Source organism: Festucalex cinctus, chromosome 10, assembly GCF_051991245.1.
Source record: "Festucalex cinctus isolate MCC-2025b chromosome 10, RoL_Fcin_1.0, whole genome shotgun sequence".
Lineage (NCBI taxonomy): Eukaryota > Metazoa > Chordata > Actinopteri > Syngnathiformes > Syngnathidae > Festucalex > Festucalex cinctus.
Window position 1 is genome coordinate 7,975,738 of NC_135420.1, and position 25,502 is coordinate 8,001,239.

At 46.7% G+C, this 25,502-nt stretch overlaps 36 non-coding genes across 36 annotated transcripts; all 36 read left to right on the top strand.

Annotated features, from left to right (window-relative positions):
• The first annotated feature begins 263 nt into the window (after positions 1 to 263).
• trnag-ccc (transfer RNA glycine (anticodon CCC)) lies at positions 264 to 334 on the top strand. The gene has a single exon. It is a non-coding gene; the product is annotated as a tRNA-Gly (tRNA).
• Positions 335 to 623: 289 nt separating this feature from the next.
• Positions 624 to 694, top strand: trnag-gcc (transfer RNA glycine (anticodon GCC)). The gene has a single exon. It is a non-coding gene; the product is annotated as a tRNA-Gly (tRNA).
• Positions 695 to 1,723: 1,029 nt separating this feature from the next.
• Positions 1,724 to 1,794, top strand: trnag-gcc (transfer RNA glycine (anticodon GCC)). Its single transcript has one exon. It is a non-coding gene; the product is annotated as a tRNA-Gly (tRNA).
• A 286-nt stretch (positions 1,795 to 2,080) lies between these two features.
• trnag-ccc (transfer RNA glycine (anticodon CCC)) lies at positions 2,081 to 2,151 on the top strand. Its single transcript has one exon. It is a non-coding gene; the product is annotated as a tRNA-Gly (tRNA).
• A 289-nt stretch (positions 2,152 to 2,440) lies between these two features.
• Positions 2,441 to 2,511, top strand: trnag-gcc (transfer RNA glycine (anticodon GCC)). The gene has a single exon. It is a non-coding gene; the product is annotated as a tRNA-Gly (tRNA).
• A 285-nt stretch (positions 2,512 to 2,796) lies between these two features.
• trnag-gcc (transfer RNA glycine (anticodon GCC)) lies at positions 2,797 to 2,867 on the top strand. Its single transcript has one exon. It is a non-coding gene; the product is annotated as a tRNA-Gly (tRNA).
• A 672-nt stretch (positions 2,868 to 3,539) lies between these two features.
• Positions 3,540 to 3,610, top strand: trnag-gcc (transfer RNA glycine (anticodon GCC)). Its single transcript has one exon. It is a non-coding gene; the product is annotated as a tRNA-Gly (tRNA).
• A 286-nt stretch (positions 3,611 to 3,896) lies between these two features.
• On the top strand, positions 3,897 to 3,967 carry trnag-ccc (transfer RNA glycine (anticodon CCC)). The gene has a single exon. It is a non-coding gene; the product is annotated as a tRNA-Gly (tRNA).
• A 289-nt stretch (positions 3,968 to 4,256) lies between these two features.
• trnag-gcc (transfer RNA glycine (anticodon GCC)) lies at positions 4,257 to 4,327 on the top strand. The gene has a single exon. It is a non-coding gene; the product is annotated as a tRNA-Gly (tRNA).
• Positions 4,328 to 4,612: 285 nt separating this feature from the next.
• On the top strand, positions 4,613 to 4,683 carry trnag-gcc (transfer RNA glycine (anticodon GCC)). Its single transcript has one exon. It is a non-coding gene; the product is annotated as a tRNA-Gly (tRNA).
• A 1,023-nt stretch (positions 4,684 to 5,706) lies between these two features.
• Positions 5,707 to 5,777, top strand: trnag-gcc (transfer RNA glycine (anticodon GCC)). The gene has a single exon. It is a non-coding gene; the product is annotated as a tRNA-Gly (tRNA).
• Positions 5,778 to 6,065: 288 nt separating this feature from the next.
• On the top strand, positions 6,066 to 6,136 carry trnag-gcc (transfer RNA glycine (anticodon GCC)). Its single transcript has one exon. It is a non-coding gene; the product is annotated as a tRNA-Gly (tRNA).
• Positions 6,137 to 6,809: 673 nt separating this feature from the next.
• On the top strand, positions 6,810 to 6,880 carry trnag-gcc (transfer RNA glycine (anticodon GCC)). The gene has a single exon. It is a non-coding gene; the product is annotated as a tRNA-Gly (tRNA).
• A 286-nt stretch (positions 6,881 to 7,166) lies between these two features.
• trnag-ccc (transfer RNA glycine (anticodon CCC)) lies at positions 7,167 to 7,237 on the top strand. Its single transcript has one exon. It is a non-coding gene; the product is annotated as a tRNA-Gly (tRNA).
• A 289-nt stretch (positions 7,238 to 7,526) lies between these two features.
• On the top strand, positions 7,527 to 7,597 carry trnag-gcc (transfer RNA glycine (anticodon GCC)). Its single transcript has one exon. It is a non-coding gene; the product is annotated as a tRNA-Gly (tRNA).
• Positions 7,598 to 7,882: 285 nt separating this feature from the next.
• On the top strand, positions 7,883 to 7,953 carry trnag-gcc (transfer RNA glycine (anticodon GCC)). The gene has a single exon. It is a non-coding gene; the product is annotated as a tRNA-Gly (tRNA).
• A 1,024-nt stretch (positions 7,954 to 8,977) lies between these two features.
• Positions 8,978 to 9,048, top strand: trnag-gcc (transfer RNA glycine (anticodon GCC)). Its single transcript has one exon. It is a non-coding gene; the product is annotated as a tRNA-Gly (tRNA).
• Positions 9,049 to 9,336: 288 nt separating this feature from the next.
• Positions 9,337 to 9,407, top strand: trnag-gcc (transfer RNA glycine (anticodon GCC)). The gene has a single exon. It is a non-coding gene; the product is annotated as a tRNA-Gly (tRNA).
• Positions 9,408 to 10,080: 673 nt separating this feature from the next.
• Positions 10,081 to 10,151, top strand: trnag-gcc (transfer RNA glycine (anticodon GCC)). The gene has a single exon. It is a non-coding gene; the product is annotated as a tRNA-Gly (tRNA).
• Positions 10,152 to 10,437: 286 nt separating this feature from the next.
• On the top strand, positions 10,438 to 10,508 carry trnag-ccc (transfer RNA glycine (anticodon CCC)). The gene has a single exon. It is a non-coding gene; the product is annotated as a tRNA-Gly (tRNA).
• Positions 10,509 to 10,796: 288 nt separating this feature from the next.
• On the top strand, positions 10,797 to 10,867 carry trnag-gcc (transfer RNA glycine (anticodon GCC)). Its single transcript has one exon. It is a non-coding gene; the product is annotated as a tRNA-Gly (tRNA).
• A 285-nt stretch (positions 10,868 to 11,152) lies between these two features.
• trnag-gcc (transfer RNA glycine (anticodon GCC)) lies at positions 11,153 to 11,223 on the top strand. The gene has a single exon. It is a non-coding gene; the product is annotated as a tRNA-Gly (tRNA).
• Positions 11,224 to 12,247: 1,024 nt separating this feature from the next.
• Positions 12,248 to 12,318, top strand: trnag-gcc (transfer RNA glycine (anticodon GCC)). The gene has a single exon. It is a non-coding gene; the product is annotated as a tRNA-Gly (tRNA).
• A 286-nt stretch (positions 12,319 to 12,604) lies between these two features.
• Positions 12,605 to 12,675, top strand: trnag-gcc (transfer RNA glycine (anticodon GCC)). The gene has a single exon. It is a non-coding gene; the product is annotated as a tRNA-Gly (tRNA).
• A 1,023-nt stretch (positions 12,676 to 13,698) lies between these two features.
• On the top strand, positions 13,699 to 13,769 carry trnag-gcc (transfer RNA glycine (anticodon GCC)). The gene has a single exon. It is a non-coding gene; the product is annotated as a tRNA-Gly (tRNA).
• A 286-nt stretch (positions 13,770 to 14,055) lies between these two features.
• On the top strand, positions 14,056 to 14,126 carry trnag-gcc (transfer RNA glycine (anticodon GCC)). Its single transcript has one exon. It is a non-coding gene; the product is annotated as a tRNA-Gly (tRNA).
• Positions 14,127 to 15,149: 1,023 nt separating this feature from the next.
• Positions 15,150 to 15,220, top strand: trnag-gcc (transfer RNA glycine (anticodon GCC)). Its single transcript has one exon. It is a non-coding gene; the product is annotated as a tRNA-Gly (tRNA).
• Positions 15,221 to 15,508: 288 nt separating this feature from the next.
• trnag-gcc (transfer RNA glycine (anticodon GCC)) lies at positions 15,509 to 15,579 on the top strand. Its single transcript has one exon. It is a non-coding gene; the product is annotated as a tRNA-Gly (tRNA).
• A 990-nt stretch (positions 15,580 to 16,569) lies between these two features.
• On the top strand, positions 16,570 to 16,640 carry trnag-gcc (transfer RNA glycine (anticodon GCC)). Its single transcript has one exon. It is a non-coding gene; the product is annotated as a tRNA-Gly (tRNA).
• A 286-nt stretch (positions 16,641 to 16,926) lies between these two features.
• On the top strand, positions 16,927 to 16,997 carry trnag-gcc (transfer RNA glycine (anticodon GCC)). Its single transcript has one exon. It is a non-coding gene; the product is annotated as a tRNA-Gly (tRNA).
• Positions 16,998 to 18,020: 1,023 nt separating this feature from the next.
• Positions 18,021 to 18,091, top strand: trnag-gcc (transfer RNA glycine (anticodon GCC)). The gene has a single exon. It is a non-coding gene; the product is annotated as a tRNA-Gly (tRNA).
• Positions 18,092 to 18,379: 288 nt separating this feature from the next.
• On the top strand, positions 18,380 to 18,450 carry trnag-gcc (transfer RNA glycine (anticodon GCC)). The gene has a single exon. It is a non-coding gene; the product is annotated as a tRNA-Gly (tRNA).
• A 1,023-nt stretch (positions 18,451 to 19,473) lies between these two features.
• Positions 19,474 to 19,544, top strand: trnag-gcc (transfer RNA glycine (anticodon GCC)). Its single transcript has one exon. It is a non-coding gene; the product is annotated as a tRNA-Gly (tRNA).
• Positions 19,545 to 19,832: 288 nt separating this feature from the next.
• On the top strand, positions 19,833 to 19,903 carry trnag-gcc (transfer RNA glycine (anticodon GCC)). The gene has a single exon. It is a non-coding gene; the product is annotated as a tRNA-Gly (tRNA).
• A 1,020-nt stretch (positions 19,904 to 20,923) lies between these two features.
• On the top strand, positions 20,924 to 20,994 carry trnag-gcc (transfer RNA glycine (anticodon GCC)). Its single transcript has one exon. It is a non-coding gene; the product is annotated as a tRNA-Gly (tRNA).
• A 288-nt stretch (positions 20,995 to 21,282) lies between these two features.
• trnag-gcc (transfer RNA glycine (anticodon GCC)) lies at positions 21,283 to 21,353 on the top strand. The gene has a single exon. It is a non-coding gene; the product is annotated as a tRNA-Gly (tRNA).
• Positions 21,354 to 25,502: the final 4,149 nt, after the last annotated feature.

The window sequence follows — 25,502 nt, forward strand, 5'->3', positions numbered from 1 at the left end:
TGATACTGGGTTTGTTCTGACCCTTTCCTGTGTTGTGATATTTTGTGACCGAGTTCATGAGATTAGGGGCAGGCAACCGTGGTCCTCGAGAGCCACACGCTTGTCTGCTTTAAGTATCTCCCTCCTCCAACACAGTTGACACGGAGGACTGCGGCTCATGAACACCAGGGTCGCCTCGTTCTTCTCAAGGAGGAGCTCCAGTTTTTTGTGCAGACAGGCTTCTGCCTGGGTTCACATAATTACACAAGAGAACTAATATATAGGCATTGGTGGTTCAGTGGTAGAATTCTCACCTCCCACGTGGGAGGCCCGGGTTCGATTCCCGGCCAATGCATGTTCGCCTCTTACTTCATTCTATGTTACTGGGTTTGTTCTGACGCTCTTCTGTGTCTTGATATATAGCGAAAGAGTTCATGAATGAGAGGCAAGCATCTGTGATCCTCGAGAGCCACACGCTTGTCTGCTTTCAGTATCTCACTCCCCCAACACAGGTGATAACGCGGGAGTGCGGCTCATGAATACCAGGGTCGCCTCCTTCTTCTCAAGGAGAAGCTCTACTGTTTTTTTGCAGGGACAGGCTCCTGCCTGTGTCCACATAATTACACAAGAGCACAAAAATGTAGGCATTGGTGGTTCAGTGGTAGAATTCTCGCCTGCCACGCGGGAGGCCCGGGTTCGATTCCCGGCCAATGCACATTGATCTCTTACTGCATTCCATGATACTGGGTTTGTTCTGACACTTTTCTGTGTTGTGATATTTTGTGACCGAGTTCATGATATTAGAGGCAGGCAACCGTGGTACTCGAGAGCCACACGCTTGTCTGCTTTAAGTATCTCCCTCCTCCAACACAGTTGACACGGAGGACTGCGGCTAATGAATACCAGGGTCGCCTCGTTCTTAAGGAGGAGCTCCAGTTTTGTGCGCAGGGACAGGCTTCAACCTGTGTCCACATAATTACACAAGAGCACAAAAATATAGGCATTGGTGGTTCAGTGGTAGAATTTTCGCCTGCCACGCGGGAGACCTGGGCTTGATTCCCAGCCAATGCACTTTCACCTCTTACTTCATTCTGTGTTACTGGGTTTGTTCTGACACTCTTCTGTGTTTTGATATATCGCGACCGATTTCATGAGAATAGAGGCAGGCAACCGTGTCCTCGAGAGCCACACACTTGTCTGCTTTAAGTATCTCCCTCCCCCAACACAGTTGACACGCAGGACTGCGGCTAATGAATACCAGGGTCGACTCCTCCTCCTTCTTCTCAAGGAGGAGCTCCACTGGGTTTTTTTTTTGGGTTTTTTTTTGCAGGGACAGGTTTCTGCCCATGTCCACATAATTACACAAGAGAACAAGAACATAGGCATTGGTGTTTCAGTGGTAGAATTCTCGCTTCCCCCGCGGGAGACCTGGGTTTGATTCCCGGCCAATGCACATCGACCTCTTACTTCATTCTGTTTTACTGGGTTTGTTCTGTCACTCTTCTGTGTTTTGATATATAGCGACAGAGTTCATGAGAATATAGGCAGGCAACCGTGGTCCTCGATAGCCACACGCTTGTCTGCTTTAATTATCTCCCTCCTCCAACACAGTTGACACGTAGGACTGCGGCTCATGAATACCAGGGTCGCCTCGTTCTTCTCAAGGAGGAGCTCCACTGGTTTTTTTTGCAGAGACAGGCTTCTGCCTGGGTCCACATAATTACACAAGAGAATGAAAATATAGGCATTGGTGGTTCAGTGGTAGAATTCTCGCCTGCCACGCGGGAGACCTGGGTTAGATTCCCAGCCAATGCACATTGATCTCTTGCTTCATTCTATGATACTGGGTTTGTTCTGACCCTTTCCTGTGTTGTGATATTTTGTGACCGAGTTCATGAGATTAGGGGCAGGCAACCGTGGTCCTCGAGAGCCACACGCTTGTCTGCTTTAAGTATCTCCCTCCTCCAACACAGTTGACACGGAGGACTGCGGCTCATGAACACCAGGGTCGCCTCGTTCTTCTCAAGGAGGAGCTCCAGTTTTTTGTGCAGACAGGCTTCTGCCTGGGTTCACATAATTACACAAGAGAACTAATATATAGGCATTGGTGGTTCAGTGGTAGAATTCTCACCTCCCACGTGGGAGGCCCGGGTTCGATTCCCGGCCAATGCATGTTCGCCTCTTACTTCATTCTATGTTACTGGGTTTGTTCTGACGCTCTTCTGTGTCTTGATATATAGCGACAGAGTTCATGAATGAGAGGCAATCAACTGTGATCCTCGAGAGCCACACCCTTGTCTGCTTTCAGTATCTCACTCCCCCAACACAGGTGATAACGCAGGAGTGCGGCTCATGAATACCAGGGTCGCCTCCTTCTTCTCAAGGAGAAGCTCAACTGTTTTTTTGCAGGGACAGGCTCCTGCCTGTGTCCACATAATTACACAAGAGCACAAAAATGTAGACATTGGTGGTTCAGTGGTAGAATTCTCGCCTGCCACGCGGGAGGCCCGTGTTCGATTCCCGGCCAATGCACATTGATCTCTTACTGCATTCCATGATACTGGGTTTGTTCTGACACTTTTCTGTGTTGTGATATTTTGTGACCGAGTTCATGATATTAGAGGCAGGCAACCGTGGTACTCGAGAGCCACACGCTTGTCTGCTTTAAGTATCTCCCTCCTCCAACACAGTTGACACGGAGGACTGCGGCTAATGAATACCAGGGTCGCCTCGTTCTTAAGGAGGAGCTCCAGTTTTGTGCGCAGGGACAGGCTTCAACCTGTGTCCACATAATTACACAAGAGCACAAAAATATAGGCATTGGTGGTTCAGTGGTAGAATTTTCGCCTGCCACGCGGGAGACCTGGGCTTGATTCCCAGCCAATGCACTTTCACCTCTTACTTCATTCTGTGTTACTGGGTTTGTTCTGACACTCTTCTGTGTTTTGATATATCGCGACCGATTTCATGAGAATAGAGGCAGGCAACCGTGTCCTCGAGAGCCACACACTTGTCTGCTTTAAGTATCTCCCTCCCCCAACACAGTTGACACGCAGGACTGCGGCTAATGAATACCAGGGTCGACTACTCCTCCTTCTTCTCAAGGAGGAGCTCCACTGGGTTTTTTTTTTGGTTTTTTTTTGCAGGGACAGGTTTCTGCCCATGTCCACATAATTACACAAGAGAACAAGAACATAGGCATTGGTGTTTCAGTGGTAGAATTCTCGCTTCCCCCGCGGGAGACCTGGGTTTGATTCCCGGCCAATGCACATCGACCTCTTACTTCATTCTGTTTTACTGGGTTTGTTCTGTCACTCTTCTGTGTTTTGATATATAGCGACAGAGTTCATGAGAATATAGGCAGGCAACCGTGGTCCTCGATAGCCACACGCTTGTCTGCTTTAATTATCTCCCTCCTCCAACACAGTTGACACGTAGGACTGCGGCTCATGAATACCAGGGTCGCCTCGTTCTTCTCAAGGAGGAGCTCCACTGTTTTTTTTTGCAGAGACAGGCTTCTGCCTGGGTCCACATAATTACACAAGAGAATGAAAATATAGGCATTGGTGGTTCAGTGGTAGAATTCTCGCCTGCCACGCGGGAGACCTGGGTTAGATTCCCAGCCAATGCACATTGATCTCTTGCTTCATTCTATGATACTGGGTTTGTTCTGACCCTTTCCTGTGTTGTGATATTTTGTGACCGAGTTCATGAGATTAGGGGCAGGCAACCGTGGTCCTCGAGAGCCACACGCTTGTCTGCTTTAAGTATCTCCCTCCTCCAACACAGTTGACACGGAGGACTGCGGCTCATGAACACCAGGGTCGCCTCGTTCTTCTCAAGGAGGAGCTCCAGTTTTTTGTGCAGACAGGCTTCTGCCTGGGTTCACATAATTACACAAGAGAGCTAATATATAGGCATTGGTGGTTCAGTGGTAGAATTCTCACCTCCCACGTGGGAGGCCCGGGTTCGATTCCCGGCCAATGCATGTTCGCCTCTTACTTCATTCTATGTTACTGGGTTTGTTCTGACGCTCTTCTGTGTCTTGATATATAGCGACAGAGTTCATGAATGAGAGGCAATCAACTGTGATCCTCGAGAGCCACACCCTTGTCTGCTTTCAGTATCTCACTCCCCCAACACAGGTGATAACGCAGGAGTGCGGCTCATGAATACCAGGGTCGCCTCCTTCTTCTCAAGGAGAAGCTCAACTGTTTTTTTGCAGGGACAGGCTCCTGCCTGTGTCCACATAATTACACAAGAGCACAAAAATGTAGGCATTGGTGGTTCAGTGGTAGAATTCTCGCCTGCCACGCGGGAGGCCCGGGTTCGATTCCCGGCCAATGCACATTGATCTCTTACTGCATTCCATGATACTGGGTTTGTTCTGACACTTTTCTGTGTTGTGATATTTTGTGACCGAGTTCATGATATTAGAGGCAGGCAACCGTGGTACTCGAGAGCCACACGCTTGTCTGCTTTAAGTATCTCCCTCCTCCAACACAGTTGACACGGAGGACTGCGGCTAATGAATACCAGGGTCGCCTCGTTCTTAAGGAGGAGCTCCAGTTTTGTGCGCAGGGACAGGCTTCAACCTGTGTCCACATAATTACACAAGAGCACAAAAATATAGGCATTGGTGGTTCAGTGGTAGAATTTTCGCCTGCCACGCGGGAGACCTGGGCTTGATTCCCAGCCAATGCACTTTCACCTCTTACTTCATTCTGTGTTACTGGGTTTGTTCTGACACTCTTCTGTGTTTTGATATATCGCGACCGATTTCATGAGAATAGAGGCAGGCAACCGTGTCCTCGAGAGCCACACACTTGTCTGCTTTAAGTATCTCCCTCCCCCAACACAGTTGACACGCAGGACTGCGGCTAATGAATACCAGGGTCGACTCCTCCTCCTTCTTCTCAAGGAGGAGCTCCACTGGGTTTTTTTTTTTTTTTTTTTTTGCAGGGACAGGTTTCTGCCCATGTCCACATAATTACACAAGAGAACAAGAACATAGGCATTGGTGTTTCAGTGGTAGAATTCTCGCTTACCCCGCGGGAGACCTGGGTTTGATTCCCGGCCAATGCAAATCGACCTCTTACTTCATTCTGTTTTACTGGGTTTGTTCTGTCACTCTTCTGTGTTTTGATATATAGCGACAGAGTTCATGAGAATATAGGCAGGCAACCGTGGTCCTCGATAGCCACACGCTTGTCTGCTTTAATTATCTCACTCCCCCAACACAGGTGATAACGCAGGAGTGCGGCTCATGAATACCAGGGTCGCCTCGTTCTTCTCAAGGAGGAGCTCCAGTTTTTTGTGCAGGGACAGGCTTCTGCCTATGTCCACATAATTACACACGAGAATAAGAACATAGGCATTGGTGGTTCAGTGGTACAATTCTCGCTTGCCACGCGGGAGACCTGGGTTCGATTCCTGGCCAATGCACTTTCACCTCTTACTTCGTACTGGGTTTGTTCTGCCACTCTTCTGTGTTTTGATATATAGCGACCGAGTTCATGAGAATAGAGGCAGGCAACCGTGGTCCTCGAGTGCCACACCCTTGTCGACTTTCAGTATCTCACTCCCTCAACACAGGTGACACGCAGGACTGCGGCTCATGAATACCAGGGTCGCCTCGTTCTTCTCAAGGAGGAGCTCCACTGTTTTTTTTGCAGGGACAGGCTACTGCCATTGTCCACATAATTACACAAGAGAATGAAAATATAGGCATTGGTGGTTCAGTGGTAGAATTCTCGCCTGCCACGCGGTAGGCCCGGGTTCGATTCCCGGCCAATGCACATTGATCTCTTACTGCATTCTATGATACTGGGTTTGTTCTGACACTTTTCTGTGTTGTGATATTTTGTGACCGAGTTCATGAGATTAGAGGCAGGCAACCGTGGTACTCGAGAGCCACACGCTTGTCTGCTTTAAGTATCTCCCTCCTCCAACACAGTTGACACGGAGGACTGCGGCTAATGAATACCAGGGTCGCCTCGTTCTTCTCAAGGAGGAGCTCCAGTTTTGTGCGCAGGGACAGGCTTCTGCCTGTGTCCACATAATTACACAAGAGCACAAAAATATAGGCATTGGTGGTTCAGTGGTAGAATTTTCGCCTGCCACGCGGGAGACCTGGGCTTGATTCCCAGCCAATGCACTTTCACCTCTTACTTCATTCTGTGTTACTGGGTTTGTTCTGACACTCTTCTGTGTTTTGATATATCGCGACCGATTTCATGAGAATAGAGGCAGGCAACCGTGTCCTCGAGAGCCACACACTTGTCTGCTTTAAGTATCTCCCTCCCCCAACACAGTTGACACGCAGGACTGCGGCTAATGAATACCAGGGTCGACTCCTCCTCCTTCTTCTCAAGGAGGAGCTCCACTGGGTTTTTTTTTTTGTTTTTTTTTTGCAGGGACAGGTTTCTGCCCATGTCCACATAATTACACAAGAGAACAAGAACATAGGCATTGGTGTTTCAGTGGTAGAATTCTCGCTTCCCCCGCGGGAGACCTGGGTTTGATTCCCGGCCAATGCACATCGACCTCTTACTTCATTCTGTTTTACTGGGTTTGTTCTGTCACTCTTCTGTGTTTTGATATATAGCGACAGAGTTCATGAGAATATAGGCAGGCAACCGTGGTCCTCGATAGCCACACGCTTGTCTGCTTTAATTATCTCCCTCCTCCAACACAGTTGACACGTAGGACTGCGGCTCATGAATACCAGGGTCGCCTCGTTCTTCTCAAGGAGGAGCTCCACTGTTTTTTTTTGCAGAGACAGGCTTCTGCCTGGGTCCACATAATTACACAAGAGAATGAAAATATAGGCATTGGTGGTTCAGTGGTAGAATTCTCGCCTGCCACGCGGGAGACCTGGGTTAGATTCCCAGCCAATGCACATTGATCTCTTGCTTCATTCTATGATACTGGGTTTGTTCTGACCCTTTCCTGTGTTGTGATATTTTGTGACCGAGTTCATGAGATTAGGGGCAGGCAACCGTGGTCCTCGAGAGCCACACGCTTGTCTGCTTTAAGTATCTCCCTCCTCCAACACAGTTGACACGGAGGACTGCGGCTCATGAACACCAGGGTCGCCTCGTTCTTCTCAAGGAGGAGCTCCAGTTTTTTGTGCAGACAGGCTTCTGCCAGGGTTCACATAATTACACAAGAGAGCTAATATATAGGCATTGGTGGTTCAGTGGTAGAATTCTCACCTCCCACGTGGGAGGCCCGGGTTCGATTCCCGGCCAATGCATGTTCGCCTCTTACTTCATTCTATGTTACTGGGTTTGTTCTGACGCTCTTCTGTGTCTTGATATATAGCGACAGAGTTCATGAATGAGAGGCAATCAACTGTGATCCTCGAGAGCCACACCCTTGTCTGCTTTCAGTATCTCACTCCCCCAACACAGGTGATAACGCAGGAGTGCGGCTCATGAATACCAGGGTCGCCTCCTTCTTCTCAAGGAGAAGCTCTACTGTTTTTTTGCAGGGACAGGCTCCTGCCTGTGTCCACATAATTACACAAGAGCACAAAAATGTAGGCATTGGTGGTTCAGTGGTAGAATTCTCGCCTGCCACGCGGGAGGCCCGGGTTCGATTCCCGGCCAATGCACATTGATCTCTTACTGCATTCCATGATACTGGGTTTGTTCTGACACTTTTCTGTGTTGTGATATTTTGTGACCGAGTTCATGATATTAGAGGCAGGCAACCGTGGTACTCGAGAGCCACACGCTTGTCTGCTTTAAGTATCTCCCTCCTCCAACACAGTTGACACGGAGGACTGCGGCTAATGAATACCAGGGTCGCCTCGTTCTTAAGGAGGAGCTCCAGTTTTGTGCGCAGGGACAGGCTTCAACCTGTGTCCACATAATTACACAAGAGCACAAAAATATAGGCATTGGTGGTTCAGTGGTAGAATTTTCGCCTGCCACGCGGGAGACCTGGGCTTGATTCCCAGCCAATGCACTTTCACCTCTTACTTCATTCTGTGTTACTGGGTTTGTTCTGACACTCTTCTGTGTTTTGATATATCGCGACCGATTTCATGAGAATAGAGGCAGGCAACCGTGTCCTCGAGAGCCACACACTTGTCTGCTATAAGTATCTCCCTCCCCCAACACAGTTGACACGCAGGACTGCGGCTAATGAATACCAGGGTCGACTCCTCCTCCTTCTTCTCAAGGAGGAGCTCCACTGGGTTTTTTTTTTTGGTTTTTTTTTGCAGGGACAGGTTTCTGCCCATGTCCACATAATTACACAAGAGAACAAGAACATAGGCATTGGTGTTTCAGTGGTAGAATTCTCGCTTACCCCGCGGGAGACCTGGGTTTGATTCCCGGCCAATGCAAATCGACCTCTTACTTCATTCTGTTTTACTGGGTTTGTTCTGTCACTCTTCTGTGTTTTGATATATAGCGACAGAGTTCATGAGAATATAGGCAGGCAACCGTGGTCCTCGATAGCCACACGCTTGTCTGCTTTAATTATCTCACTCCCCCAACACAGGTGATAACGCAGGAGTGCGGCTCATGAATACCAGGGTCGCCTCGTTCTTCTCAAGGAGGAGCTCCAGTTTTTTGTGCAGGGACAGGCTTCTGCCTATGTCCACATAATTACACACGAGAATAAGAACATAGGCATTGGTGGTTCAGTGGTACAATTCTCGCTTGCCACGCGGGAGACCTGGGTTCGATTCCTGGCCAATGCACTTTCACCTCTTACTTCGTACTGGGTTTGTTCTGCCACTCTTCTGTGTTTTGATATATAGCGACCGAGTTCATGAGAATAGAGGCAGGCAACCGTGGTCCTCGAGTGCCACACCCTTGTCGACTTTCAGTATCTCACTCCCTCAACACAGGTGACACGCAGGACTGCGGCTCATGAATACCAGGGTCGCCTCGTTCTTCTCAAGGAGGAGCTCCACTGTTTTTTTTGCAGGGACAGGCTACTGCCATTGTCCACATAATTACACAAGAGAATGAAAATATAGGCATTGGTGGTTCAGTGGTAGAATTCTCGCCTGCCACGCGGGAGGCCCGGGTTCGATTCCCGGCCAATGCACATTGATCTCTTACTGCATTCTATGATACTGGGTTTGTTCTGACACTTTTCTGTGTTGTGATATTTTGTGACCGAGTTCATGAGATTAGAGGCAGGCAACCGTGGTACTCGAGAGCCACACGCTTGTCTGCTTTAAGTATCTCCCTCCTCCAACACAGTTGACACGGAGGACTGCGGCTAATGAATACCAGGGTCGCCTCGTTCTTCTCAAGGAGGAGCTCCAGTTTTGTGCGCAGGGACAGGCTTCTGCCTGTGTCCACATAATTACACAAGAGCACAAAAATATAGGCATTGGTGGTTCAGTGGTAGAATTTTCGCCTGCCACGCGGGAGACCTGGGCTTGATTCCCAGCCAATGCACTTTCACCTCTTACTTCATTCTGTGTTACTGGGTTTGTTCTGACACTCTTCTGTGTTTTGATATATCGCGACCGATTTCATGAGAATAGAGGCAGGCAACCGTGTCCTCGAGAGCCACACACTTGTCTGCTTTAAGTATCTCCCTCCCCCAACACAGTTGACACGCAGGACTGCGGCTAATGAATACCAGGGTCGACTCCTCCTCCTTCTTCTCAAGGAGGAGCTCCACTGGGTTTTTTTTTTTGTTTTTTTTTTGCAGGGACAGGTTTCTGCCCATGTCCACATAATTACACAAGAGAACAAGAACATAGGCATTGGTGTTTCAGTGGTAGAATTCTCGCTTCCCCCGCGGGAGACCTGGGTTTGATTCCCGGCCAATGCACATCGACCTCTTACTTCATTCTGTTTTACTGGGTTTGTTCTGTCACTCTTCTGTGTTTTGATATATAGCGACAGAGTTCATGAGAATATAGGCAGGCAACCGTGGTCCTCGATAGCCACACGCTTGTCTGCTTTAATTATCTCCCTCCTCCAACACAGTTGACACGTAGGACTGCGGCTCATGAATACCAGGGTCGCCTCGTTCTTCTCAAGGAGGAGCTCCACTGTTTTTTTTTGCAGAGACAGGCTTCTGCCTGGGTCCACATAATTACACAAGAGAATGAAAATATAGGCATTGGTGGTTCAGTGGTAGAATTCTCGCCTGCCACGCGGGAGACCTGGGTTAGATTCCCAGCCAATGCACATTGATCTCTTGCTTCATTCTATGATACTGGGTTTGTTCTGACCCTTTCCTGTGTTGTGATATTTTGTGACCGAGTTCATGAGATTAGGGGCAGGCAACCGTGGTCCTCGAGAGCCACACGCTTGTCTGCTTTAAGTATCTCCCTCCTCCAACACAGTTGACACGGAGGACTGCGGCTCATGAACACCAGGGTCGCCTCGTTCTTCTCAAGGAGGAGCTCCAGTTTTTTGTGCAGACAGGCTTCTGCCAGGGTTCACATAATTACACAAGAGAGCTAATATATAGGCATTGGTGGTTCAGTGGTAGAATTCTCACCTCCCACGTGGGAGGCCCGGGTTCGATTCCCGGCCAATGCATGTTCGCCTCTTACTTCATTCTATGTTACTGGGTTTGTTCTGACGCTCTTCTGTGTCTTGATATATAGCGACAGAGTTCATGAATGAGAGGCATCAACTGTGATCCTCGAGAGCCACACCCTTGTCTGCTTTCAGTATCTCACTCCCCCAACACAGGTGATAACGCAGGAGTGCGGCTCATGAATACCAGGGTCGCCTCCTTCTTCTCAAGGAGAAGCTCTACTGTTTTTTTGCAGGGACAGGCTCCTGCCTGTGTCCACATAATTACACAAGAGCACAAAAATGTAGGCATTGGTGGTTCAGTGGTAGAATTCTCGCCTGCCACGCGGGAGGCCCGGGTTCGATTCCCGGCCAATGCACATTGATCTCTTACTGCATTCCATGATACTGGGTTTGTTCTGACACTTTTCTGTGTTGTGATATTTTGTGACCGAGTTCATGATATTAGAGGCAGGCAACCGTGGTACTCGAGAGCCACACGCTTGTCTGCTTTAAGTATCTCCCTCCTCCAACACAGTTGACACGGAGGACTGCGGCTAATGAATACCAGGGTCGCCTCGTTCTTAAGGAGGAGCTCCAGTTTTGTGCGCAGGGACAGGCTTCAACCTGTGTCCACATAATTACACAAGAGCACAAAAATATAGGCATTGGTGGTTCAGTGGTAGAATTTTCGCCTGCCACGCGGGAGACCTGGGCTTGATTCCCAGCCAATGCACTTTCACCTCTTACTTCATTCTGTGTTACTGGGTTTGTTCTGACACTCTTCTGTGTTTTGATATATCGCGACCGATTTCATGAGAATAGAGGCAGGCAACCGTGTCCTCGAGAGCCACACACTTGTCTGCTATAAGTATCTCCCTCCCCCAACACAGTTGACACGCAGGACTGCGGCTAATGAATACCAGGGTCGACTCCTCCTCCTTCTTCTCAAGGAGGAGCTCCACTGGGTTTTTTTTTTTGGTTTTTTTTTGCAGGGACAGGTTTCTGCCCATGTCCACATAATTACACAAGAGAACAAGAACATAGGCATTGGTGTTTCAGTGGTAGAATTCTCGCTTACCCCGCGGGAGACCTGGGTTTGATTCCCGGCCAATGCAAATCGACCTCTTACTTCATTCTGTTTTACTGGGTTTGTTCTGTCACTCTTCTGTGTTTTGATATATAGCGACAGAGTTCATGAGAATATAGGCAGGCAACCGTGGTCCTCGATAGCCACACGCTTGTCTGCTTTAATTATCTCACTCCCCCAACACAGGTGATAACGCAGGAGTGCGGCTCATGAATACCAGGGTCGCCTCGTTCTTCTCAAGGAGGAGCTCCAGTTTTTTGTGCAGGGACAGGCTTCTGCCTATGTCCACATAATTACACACGAGAATAAGAACATAGGCATTGGTGGTTCAGTGGTACAATTCTCGCTTGCCACGCGGGAGACCTGGGTTCGATTCCTGGCCAATGCACTTTCACCTCTTACTTCGTACTGGGTTTGTTCTGCCACTCTTCTGTGTTTTGATATATAGCGACCGAGTTCATGAGAATAGAGGCAGGCAACCGTGGTCCTCGAGTGCCACACCCTTGTCGACTTTCAGTATCTCACTCCCTCAACACAGGTGACACGCAGGACTGCGGCTCATGAATACCAGGGTCGCCTCGTTCTTCTCAAGGAGGAGCTCCACTGTTTTTTTTGCAGGGACAGGCTACTGCCATTGTCCACATAATTACACAAGAGAATGAAAATATAGGCATTGGTGGTTCAGTGGTAGAATTCTCGCCTGCCACGCGGGAGGCCCGGGTTCGATTCCCGGCCAATGCACATTGATCTCTTACTGCATTCTATGATACTGGGTTTGTTCTGACACTTTTCTGTGTTGTGATATTTTGTGACCGAGTTCATGAGATTAGAGGCAGGCAACCGTGGTACTCGAGAGCCACACGCTTGTCTGCTTTAAGTATCTCCCTCCTCCAACACAGTTGACACGGAGGACTGCGGCTAATGAATACCAGGGTCGCCTCGTTCTTCTCAAGGAGGAGCTCGTTTTGTGCGCAGGGACAGGCTTCTGCCTGTGTCCACATAATTACACAAGAGCACAAAAATATAGGCATTGGTGGTTCAGTGGTAGAATTTTCGCCTGCCACGCGGGAGACCTGGGCTTGATTCCCAGCCAATGCACTTTCACCTCTTACTTCATTCTGTGTTACTGGGTTTGTTCTGACACTCTTCTGTGTTTTGATATATCGCGACCGATTTCATGAGAATAGAGGCAGGCAACCGTGTCCTCGAGAGCCACACACTTGTCTGCTATAAGTATCTCCCTCCCCCAACACAGTTGACACGCAGGACTGCGGCTAATGAATACCAGGGTCGACTCCTCCTCCTTCTTCTCAAGGAGGAGCTCCACTGGGTTTTTTTTTTGTTTTTTTTTTGCAGGGACAGGTTTCTGCCCATGTCCACATAATTACACAAGAGAACAAGAACATAGGCATTGGTGTTTCAGTGGTAGAATTCTCGCTTACCCCGCGGGAGACCTGGGTTTGATTCCCGGCCAATGCAAATCGACCTCTTACTTCATTCTGTTTTACTGGGTTTGTTCTGTCACTCTTCTGTGTTTTGATATATAGCGACAGAGTTCATGAGAATATAGGCAGGCAACCGTGGTCCTCGATAGCCACACGCTTGTCTGCTTTAATTATCTCACTCCCCCAACACAGGTGATAACGCAGGAGTGCGGCTCATGAATACCAGGGTCGCCTCGTTCTTCTCAAGGAGGAGCTCCAGTTTTTTGTGCAGGGACAGGCTTCTGCCTATGTCCACATAATTACACACGAGAATAAGAACATAGGCATTGGTGGTTCAGTGGTACAATTCTCGCTTGCCACGCGGGAGACCTGGGTTCGATTCCTGGCCAATGCACTTTCACCTCTTACTTCGTACTGGGTTTGTTCTGCCACTCTTCTGTGTTTTGATATATAGCGACCGAGTTCATGAGAATAGAGGCAGGCAACCGTGGTCCTCGAGTGCCACACCCTTGTCGACTTTCAGTATCTCACTCCCTCAACACAGGTGACACGCAGGACTGCGGCTCATGAATACCAGGGTCGCCTCGTTCTTCTCAAGGAGGAGCTCCACTGTTTTTTTTGCAGGGACAGGCTACTGCCATTGTCCACATAATTACACAAGAGAATGAAAATATAGGCATTGGTGGTTCAGTGGTAGAATTCTCGCCTGCCACGCGGGAGGCCCGGGTTCGATTCCCGGCCAATGCACATTGATCTCTTACTGCATTCTATGATACTGGGTTTGTTCTGACACTTTTCTGTGTTGTGATATTTTGTGACCGAGTTCATGAGATTAGAGGCAGGCAACCGTGGTACTCGAGAGCCACACGCTTGTCTGCTTTAAGTATCTCCCTCCTCCAACACAGTTGACACGGAGGACTGCGGCTAATGAATACCAGGGTCGCCTCGTTCTTCTCAAGGAGGAGCTCGTTTTGTGCGCAGGGACAGGCTTCTGCCTGTGTCCACATAATTACACAAGAGCACAAAAATATAGGCATTGGTGGTTCAGTGGTAGAATTTTCGCCTGCCACGCGGGAGACCTGGGCTTGATTCCCAGCCAATGCACTTTCACCTCTTACTTCATTCTGTGTTACTGGGTTTGTTCTGACACTCTTCTGTGTTTTGATATATCGCGACCGATTTCATGAGAATAGAGGCAGGCAACCGTGTCCTCGAGAGCCACACACTTGTCTGCTTTAAGTATCTCCCTCCCCCAACACAGTTGACACGCAGGACTGCGGCTAATGAATACCAGGGTCGACTCCTCCTCCTTCTTCTCAAGGAGGAGCTCCACTGGGTTTTTTTTTTGTTTTTTTTTTGCAGGGACAGGTTTCTGCCCATGTCCACATAATTACACAAGAGAACAAGAACATAGGCATTGGTGTTTCAGTGGTAGAATTCTCGCTTACCCCGCGGGAGACCTGGGTTTGATTCCCGGCCAATGCAAATCGACCTCTTACTTCATTCTGTTTTACTGGGTTTGTTCTGTCACTCTTCTGTGTTTTGATATATAGCGACAGAGTTCATGAGAATATAGGCAGGCAACCGTGGTCCTCGATAGCCACACGCTTGTCTGCTTTAATTATCTCACTCCCCCAACACAGGTGATAACGCAGGAGTGCGGCTCATGAATACCAGGGTCGCCTCGTTCTTCTCAAGGAGGAGCTCCAGTTTTTTGTGCAGGGACAGGCTTCTGCCTATGTCCACATAATTACACACGAGAATAAGAACATAGGCATTGGTGGTTCAGTGGTACAATTCTCGCTTGCCACGCGGGAGACCTGGGTTCGATTCCTGGCCAATGCACTTTCACCTCTTACTTCGTACTGGGTTTGTTCTGCCACTCTTCTGTGTTTTGATATATAGCGACCGAGTTCATGAGAATAGAGGCAGGCAACCGTGGTCCTCGAGTGCCACACCCTTGTCGACTTTCAGTATCTCACTCCCTCAACACAGGTGACACGCAGGACTGCGGCTCATGAATACCAGGGTCGCCTCGTTCTTCTCAAGGAGGAGCTCCACTGTTTTTTTTGCAGGGACAGGCTACTGCCATTGTCCACATAATTACACAAGAGAATGAAAATATAGGCATTGGTGGTTCAGTGGTAGAATTCTCGCCTGCCACGCGGGAGGCCCGGGTTCGATTCCCGGCCAATGCACATTGATCTCTTACTGCATTCTATGATACTGGGTTTGTTCTGACACTTTTCTGTGTTGTGATATTTTGTGACCGAGTTCATGAGATTAGAGGCAGGCAACCGTGGTACTCGAGAGCCACACGCTTGTCTGCTTTAAGTATCTCCCTCCTCCAACACAGTTGACACGGAGGACTGCGGCTAATGAATACCAGGGTCGCCTCGTTCTTCTCAAGGAGGAGCTCCAGTTTTGTGCGCAGGGACAGGCTTCTGCCTGTGTCCACATAATTACACAAGAGCACAAAAATATAGGCATTGGTGGTTCAGTGGTAGAATTTTCGCCTGCCACGCGGGAGACCTGGGCTTGATTCCCAGCCAATGCACTTTCACCTCTTACTTCATTCTGTGTTACTGGGTTTGTTCTGACACTCTTCTGTGTTTTGATATATCGCGACCGATTTCATGAGAATAGAGGCAGGCAACCGTGTCCTCGAGAGCCACACACTTGTCTGCTTTAAGTATCTCCCTCCCCCAACACAGTTGACACGCAGGACTGCGGCTAATGAATACCAGGGTCGACTCCTCCTCCTTCTTCTCAAGGAGGAGCTCCACTGGGTTTTTTTTTTTTTTTTTTGCAGGGACAGGTTTCTGCCCATGTCCACATAATTACACAAGAGAACAAGAACATAGGCATTGGTGTTTCAGTGGTAGAATTCTCGCTTACCCCGCGGGAGACCTGGGTTTGATTCCCGGCCAATGCAAATCGACCTCTTACTTCATTCTGTTTTACTGGGTTTGTTCTGTCACTCTTCTGTGTTTTGATATATAGCGACAGAGTTCATGAGAATATAGGCAGGCAACCGTGGTCCTCGATAGCCACACGCTTGTCTGCTTTAATTATCTCACTCCCCCAACACAGGTGATAACGCAGGAGTGCGGCTCATGAATACCAGGGTCGCCTCGTTCTTCTCAAGGAGGAGCTCCAGTTTTTTGTGCAGGGACAGGCTTCTGCCTATGTCCACATAATTACACACGAGAATAAGAACATAGGCATTGGTGGTTCAGTGGTACAATTCTCGCTTGCCACGCGGGAGACCTGGGTTCGATTCCTGGCCAATGCACTTTCACCTCTTACTTCGTACTGGGTTTGTTCTGCCACTCTTCTGTGTTTTGATATATAGCGACCGAGTTCATGAGAATAGAGGCAGGCAACCGTGGTCCTCGAGTGCCACACCCTTGTCGACTTTCAGTATCTCACTCCCTCAACACACCAGGGTCGCCTCGTTCTTCTCAAGGAGGAGCTCCACTGTTTTTTTTGCAGGGACAGGCTACTGCCATTGTCCACATAATTACACAAGAGAATGAAAATATAGGCATTGGTGGTTCAGTGGTAGAATTCTCGCCTGCCACGCGGGAGGCCCGGGTTCGATTCCCGGCCAATGCACATTGATCTCTTACTGCATTCTATGATACTGGGTTTGTTCTGACACTTTTCTGTGTTGTGATATTTTGTGACCGAGTTCATGAGATTAGAGGCAGGCAACCGTGGTACTCGAGAGCCACACGCTTGTCTGCTTTAAGTATCTCCCTCCTCCAACACAGTTGACACGGAGGACTGCGGCTAATGAATACCAGGGTCGCCTCGTTCTTCTCAAGGAGGAGCTCGTTTTGTGCGCAGGGACAGGCTTCTGCCTGTGTCCACATAATTACACAAGAGCACAAAAATATAGGCATTGGTGGTTCAGTGGTAGAATTTTCGCCTGCCACGCGGGAGACCTGGGCTTGATTCCCAGCCAATGCACTTTCACCTCTTACTTCATTCTGTGTTACTGGGTTTGTTCTGACACTCTTCTGTGTTTTGATATATCGCGACTGATTTCATGAGAATAGAGGCAGGCAACCGTGTCCTCGAGAGCCACACACTTGTCTGCTTTAAGTATCTCCCTCCCCCAACACAGTTGACACGCAGGACTGCGGCTAATGAATACCAGGGTCGACTCCTCCTCCTTCTTCTCAAGGAGGAGCTCCACTGGGTTTTTTTTTTGTTTTTTTTTTGCAGGGACAGGTTTCTGCCCATGTCCACATAATTACACAAGAGAACAAGAACATAGGCATTGGTGTTTCAGTGGTAGAATTCTCGCTTACCCCGCGGGAGACCTGGGTTTGATTCCCGGCCAATGCAAATCGACCTCTTACTTCATTCTGTTTTACTGGGTTTGTTCTGTCACTCTTCTGTGTTTTGATATATAGCGACAGAGTTCATGAGAATATAGGCAGGCAACCGTGGTCCTCGATAGCCACACGCTTGTCTGCTTTAATTATCTCACTCCCCCAACACAGGTGATAACGCAGGAGTGCGGCTCATGAATACCAGGGTCGCCTCGTTCTTCTCAAGGAGGAGCTCCAGTTTTTTGTGCAGGGACAGGCTTCTGCCTATGTCCACATAATTACACACGAGAATAAGAACATAGGCATTGGTGGTTCAGTGGTACAATTCTCGCTTGCCACGCGGGAGACCAGGGTTCGATTCCTGGCCAATGCACTTTCACCTCTTACTTCGTACTGGGTTTGTTCTGCCACTCTTCTGTGTTTTGATATATAGCGACCGAGTTCATGAGAATAGAGGCAGGCAACCGTGGTCCTCGAGTGCCACACCCTTGTCGACTTTCAGTATCTCACTCCCTCAACACAGGTGACACGCAGGACTGCGGCTCATGAATACCAGGGTCGCCTCGTTCTTCTCAAGGAGGAGCTCCACTGTTTTTTTTGCAGGGACAGGCTACTGCCATTGTCCACATAATTACACAAGAGAATGAAAATATAGGCATTGGTGGTTCAGTGGTAGAATTCTCGCCTGCCACGCGGGAGGCCCGGGTTCGATTCCCGGCCAATGCACATTGATCTCTTACTGCATTCTATGATACTGGGTTTGTTCTGACACTTTTCTGTGTTGTGATATTTTGTGACCGAGTTCATGAGATTAGAGGCAGGCAACCGTGGTACTCGAGAGCCACACGCTTGTCTGCTTTAAGTATCTCCCTCCTCCAACACAGTTGACACGGAGGACTGCGGCTAATGAATACCAGGGTCGCCTCGTTCTTCTCAAGGAGGAGCTCCAGTTTTGTGCGCAGGGACAGGCTTCTGCCTGTGTCCACATAATTACACAAGAGCACAAAAATATAGGCATTGGTGGTTCAGTGGTAGAATTTTCGCCTGCCACGCGGGAGACCTGGGCTTGATTCCCAGCCAATGCACTTTCACCTCTTACTTCATTCTGTGTTACTGGGTTTGTTCTGACACTCTTCTGTGTTTTGATATATCGCGACCGATTTCATGAGAATAGAGGCAGGCAACCGTGTCCTCGAGAGCCACACACTTGTCTGCTTTAAGTATCTCCCTCCCCCAACACAGTTGACACGCAGGACTGCGGCTAATGAATACCAGGGTCGACTCCTCCTCCTTCTTCTCAAGGAGGAGCTCCACTGGGTTTTTTTTTTGGTTTTTTTTTGCAGGGACAGGTTTCTGCCCATGTCCACATAATTACACAAGAGAACAAGAACATAGGCATTGGTGTTTCAGTGGTAGAATTCTCGCTTACTCCGCGGGAGACCTGGGTTTGATTCCCGGCCAATGCAAATCGACCTCTTACTTCATTCTGTTTTACTGGGTTTGTTCTGTCACTCTTCTGTGTTTTGATATATAGCGACAGAGTTCATGAGAATATAGGCAGGCAACCGTGGTCCTCGATAGCCACACGCTTGTCTGCTTTAATTATCTCACTCCCCCAACACAGGTGATAACGCAGGAGTGCGGCTCATGAATACCAGGGTCGCCTCGTTCTTCTCAAGGAGGAGCTCCAGTTTTTTGTGCAGGGACAGGCTTCTGCCTATGTCCACATAATTACACACGAGAATAAGAACATAGGCATTGGTGGTTCAGTGGTACAATTCTCGCTTGCCACGCGGGAGACCTGGGTTCGATTCCTGGCCAATGCACTTTCACCTCTTACTTCGTACTGGGTTTGTTCTGCCACTCTACTGTGTTTTGATATATAGCGACCGAGTTCATGAGAATAGAGGCAGGCAACTGTGGTCCTCGAGTGCCACACCCTTGTCGACTTTCAGTATCTCACTCCCTCAACACAGGTGACACGCAGGACTGCGGCTCATGAATACCAGGGTCGCCTCGTTCTTCTCAAGGAGGAGCTCCACTGTTTTTTTTGCAGGGACAGGCTACTGCCATTGTCCACATAATTACACAAGAGAATGAAAATATAGGCATTGGTGGTTCAGTGGTAGAATTCTCGCCTGCCACGCGGGAGGCCCGGGTTCGATTCCCGGCCAATGCACATTGATCTCTTACTGCATTCTATGATACTGGGTTTGTTCTGACACTTTTCTGTGTTGTGATATTTTGTGACCGAGTTCATGAGATTAGAGGCAGGCAACCGTGGTACTCGAGAGCCACACGCTTGTCTGCTTTAAGTATCTCCCTCCTCCAACACAGTTGACACGGAGGACTGCGGCTAATGAATACCAGGGTCGCCTCGTTCTTCTCAAGGAGGAGCTCCAGTTTTGTGCGCAGGGACAGGCTTCTGCCTGTGTCCACATAATTACACAAGAGCACAAAAATATAGGCATTGGTGGTTCAGTGGTAGAATTTTCGCCTGCCACGCGGGAGACCTGGGCTTGATTCCCAGCCAATGCACTTTCACCTCTTACTTCATTCTGTGTTACTGGGTTTGTTCTGACACTCTTCTGTGTTTTGATATATCGCGACCGATTTCATGAGAATAGAGGCAGGCAACCGTGTCCTCGAGAGCCACACACTTGTCTGCTTTAAGTATCTCCCTCCCCCAACACAGTTGACACGCAGGACTGCGGCTAATGAATACCAGGGTCGACTCCTCCTCCTTCTTCTCAAGGAGGAGCTCCACTGGGTTTTTTTTTTGTTTTTTTTTTGCAGGGACAGGTTTCTGCCCATGTCCACATAATTACACAAGAGAACAAGAACATAGGCATTGGTGTTTCAGTGGTAGAATTCTCGCTTACCCCGCGGGAGACCTGGGTTTGATTCCCGGCCAATGCAAATCGACCTCTTACTTCATTCTGTTTTACTGGGTTTGTTCTGTCACTCTTCTGTGTTTTGATATATAGCGACAGAGTTCATGAGAATATAGGCAGGCAACCGTGGTCCTCGATAGCCACACGCTTGTCTGCTTTAATTATCTCACTCCCCCAACACAGGTGATAACGCAGGAGTGCGGCTCATGAATACCAGGGTCGCCTCGTTCTTCTCAAGGAGCTCCAGTTTTTTGTGCAGGGACAGGCTTCTGCCTATGTCCACATAATTACACACGAGAATAAGAACATAGGCATTGGTGGTTCAGTGGTACAATTCTCGCTTGCCACGCGGGAGACCTGGGTTCGATTCCTGGCCAATGCACTTTCACCTCTTACTTCGTACTGGGTTTGTTCTGCCACTCTTCTGTGTTTTGATATATAGCGACCGAGTTCATGAGAATAGAGGCAGGCAACCGTGGTCCTCGAGTGCCACACCCTTGTCGACTTTCAGTATCTCACTCCCTCAACACAGGTGACACGCAGGACTGCGGCTCATGAATACCAGGGTCGCCTCGTTCTTCTCAAGGAGGAGCTCCACTGTTTTTTTTGCAGGGACAGGCTACTGCCATTGTCCACATAATTACACAAGAGAATGAAAATATAGGCATTGGTGGTTCAGTGGTAGAATTCTCGCCTGCCACGCGGGAGGCCCGGGTTCGATTCCCGGCCAATGCACATTGATCTCTTACTGCATTCTATGATACTGGGTTTGTTCTGACACTTTTCTGTGTTGTGATATTTTGTGACCGAGTTCATGAGATTAGAGGCAGGCAACCGTGGTACTCGAGAGCCACACGCTTGTCTGCTTTAAGTATCTCCCTCCTCCAACACAGTTGACACGGAGGACTGCGGCTAATGAATACCAGGGTCGCCTCGTTCTTCTCAAGGAGGAGCTCCAGTTTTGTGCGCAGGGACAGGCTTCTGCCTGTGTCCACATAATTACACAAGAGCACAAAAATATAGGCATTGGTGGTTCAGTGGTAGAATTTTCGCCTGCCACGCGGGAGACCTGGGCTTGATTCCCAGCCAATGCACTTTCACCTCTTACTTCATTCTGTGTTACTGGGTTTGTTCTGACACTCTTCTGTGTTTTGATATATCGCGACCGATTTCATGAGAATAGAGGCAGGCAACCGTGTCCTCGAGAGCCACACACTTGTCTGCTTTAAGTATCTCCCTCCCCCAACACAGTTGACACGCAGGACTGCGGCTAATGAATACCAGGGTCGACTCCTCCTCCTTCTTCTCAAGGAGGAGCTCCACTGGGTTTTTTTTTTTTTTTTTTTGCAGGGACAGGTTTCTGCCCATGTCCACATAATTACACAAGAGAACAAGAACATAGGCATTGGTGTTTCAGTGGTAGAATTCTCGCTTACCCCGTAGGAGGAACTACATTTCCCATCGCGAGATGCTGTGACTATCGCGTGACCGGTAGCGAGACTGGGAAAATCTAACATGGCGGCGCTCTGCTGCTAAAATAGAATTAGCTTTATATTTCTAATTAAACCCGAATTTAATGATTAGATAAATTCGATTTTTTTCTTTTCTAAGAAAGATCGGAAATATTATCCAGTGTGGACGACCTCGAACGTTTTATTGACGATCATTTTTATAGCTGCGCGATGGATGAGCCGGCGGCCAGTCGGGATAATCCTTCGAAAAAAAAAAGGAAAAATGACTCGTCAACAGACACGGACGATTTAGCAACCGCCGACGTATCGGTGAGTATGCTGGATTCCATAAATAAAAAACTTGACGTCCTCTGTCTTATCCGCGAGGACGTCAAAGAATTAAAGGCAAGTTTGGAATTCGTTAGCCAACAGGTAAGCGATCTCCAATGCGATAACTCCGAGCTACGCTCCTCTCTCGTCGCTGTCACAGCCGAGTTGGAGACGATTAAAAAGGAAAATAAAATGCTAAAGGAAAAGGTCTTAGATGTTCAATCCCGTAGTATGCGGGAAAATCTAATATTCTCAGGTATATCCGAAAATTCTCCAGATAATCCAGAGGGTGAGATAAAAAAATTCATGACATCATCGCTAAAGATCCCACAGGAGACGGTAAATAATATCTCTTTTCACCGTGTACACCGGCTCGGAGCTCGTAAGGGCAATAAGCCCCGTCCTATTATTGCTAAGTTCGAACATTTTAAACATAAAGAATTGGTAAAAAGTAAAGGACGGGAGCTCAAAGGGACATCTTTCGGGATGAATGATCAATTCCCAAGAGAGATAAACGAGCGGCGAAAAGTACTGTTTCCTATCATGAAACAAAATAGACAGGAGGGTAAACGGACTTCGATGGTCGTTGATAAATTATATATCGACGGCCAGCTATTCCGAAACCCAACCTCGACCCCTTGGCTGTTCTAACTGACAATTGGTAGAGCCGAGCATTGTGTGATTATTTGACGTAGGTATATGTATATGTATGTGTATGTATATGTGTATATATGTATATATATGTATATGTATATGTATGTATATGTATGGATAATGGGTTACGAAATAGAATATGAATTTATATTATGCATAGGCTATAAAGTAATAATAATAATAATAATAATAATATAGAAATATATTCTTAAAAAAATAAATTAATAATAATAATAATAATCTCGCTTAGGTCACCATTTACTGGTGTATTGTTATGTTGAATCCCCCACAGATTTCCTTCACACTCACTTCCCCCCACGTTTCTTCACTATTATACTTATCTACTTGCTATCTCTCTCTTTATATAAATTATATAAATTGCCTAATTACTCTTTTGCTATCCTACAATATGTTAATATTAATAAGCAGCTTATATAGATGTATACATAAGACTGAGTCTATATTGCTTGTATGCAGAAATTAGCTCTGGTCTCCTGGAATGTGTGTGGCGCTCGCTCCCAGGCAAAAAGAATAAAAATTTTAGACCATCTCTCAAAATTTAAGGCAGATATTTGTCTCCTACAAGAAACCCACTTACAAAAATCAGAAGAAAAATTATTTATAGATAAAAATTTTAGTCAAGTTTACTCTGCCTCCTATAATAGTAGACAAAGAGGTGTCTCTATACTTATACATAAGAATTTATTCTTTACTCTAAATAATATAGTAACAGATTTAGAGGGCCGATATATTATTATCCAGGTAACTATATTTAATAAAGTATATACAATTGGTAATTTATATGCCCCAAATAATGATGACCCTGATTTTTTCCATGAATTTTTCTCTCGGTTACTCGATTTAGCAACAAATTCTACTATTATTATTGGAGGTGATTTTAACACGGTCTTGAACCCGTTAATAGATCGTTCTAATAATACGATATATACAAGGCGATTACGATCCGCTAAAGTAATAGATGAGTATATGGAGGATTTTGGCCTCAGCGATGGCTGGAGACTTCAAAACCCAACTAAGAAGGAATTTACTTTCTTCTCTGCTGTGCACCGATCATTCTCAAGAATTGATTTTTTCCTTACAAATAATTCTATTGTTGATAAAACTGCTATAAAAATACATTCTATAATTATAAGTGATCATGCACCAGTCTCCCTCACTCTACAAATTGACTCTACCTTTAAACCTCCCCCGATATGGCGTTTTAACATCTCATTACTGAAAGACGTAGAGTTTGATAAAATTATTAGAAGGGAGTGGGCAGATTTTTTGGAAATAAATGACTCTCCAAATATATCTCCATCTCTTCTCTGGGAAGCAGGGAAAGCGGTAATTAGAGGGAAAATTATATCATATTCAACTTATAAAAAGAAACAGGATCAAAAATTAGAAAAATACCTGGAAGATAAAATTAAACAACTAACGGATGAATATGTATTAAACCCAAATAATCAAATATGGATAGAACTACAGAATATAAAAATACAGTTAGATAACATGTTATCTAAAAAGACAGAGTTTATAATACAACAGTTGAGATATAATAATTTTGAACATAATAATAAATCAGGTAAATTCCTGGCAAATCAACTTCAACGGAATCGGGAAAAATCTCTTATAACGGCTATTAAAGATATAAATGGTGAATGCACACAATCACCAGAAGAAATTAACCATATTTTTTATAACTATTATCGAAATCTATACACAGAAATTAATAGACCTAACCCTGAATATATTGAGGAATTCCTAAACAGCTTAAATATACCTCAGTTATCTATTGAACATAAAGATATTCTCGATACCCCGCTTACTATAGATGAGTTGTATCGTGCTTTAGACAGTATGCCTAATGGCAGAGCACCTGGTCCAGACGGCTTTCCGGCTATATTTTTTAAACATTTCTGGTTAATGTTTGCTCCATTATTTCTAAGAGTAGTAACTGAAATTAAAAGTAAAGGTGATATACGTCAAGATATGAATATAGCAGCAATTAAACTTTTATTAAAGCCAGAAAAAGACCCTACCCTCCCGTCAAGTTACCGACCGATATCACTAATTAATACCGATATTAAAATTATCGCTAAGGCCTTGGCATCTCGATTAGAGACGGTAATCTCGACAATTATTCATAGTGATCAAACAGGTTTTATTAAAGGTCGTCATTCTACTAATAATATTAGGAGACTCTTTAACTTGATTAGTATGTCACAGCGGCATGATAAAAAGGCAGTTGTTATTTCGCTGGATGCAGAAAAAGCATTCGATAAAGTTAACTGGTCCTTCCTCTTTGCTGTCTTAAATAAATTCGGCTTCGGGGAGTCATTCATTCAATGGGTCTCAATATTATATGATTCTCCTAAAGCTACAGTTACTACTAATGGGATTACATCACAGAGTTTTACTTTACAAAGGGGAACAAGACAAGGGTGCCCAATTTCTCCTTTATTATTTGCTATATTTATTGAGCCGCTTGCATTAGCTATACGTCAGGATAGACGGATCCAAGGAATCCACTCCGGGACAATAGAACATAAAATTAATCTATATGCCGATGATATATTACTCTATTTAGAAGAACCTGCTATTTCGCTAGGGGAAGCATTTAAATTAATAACTAAATTCTCTCACTTATCAGATTACTCTATTAACTGGACAAAATCAACATTATTACCTATTACAGAAAATTCATGGAATCCTACAAGTCAGGATCCACACTACTCCTTTCCTACAGGTAATTTAAAATACTTAGGTGTTAAAATTTCACCTAAGTTAACTGAATTAACTTCT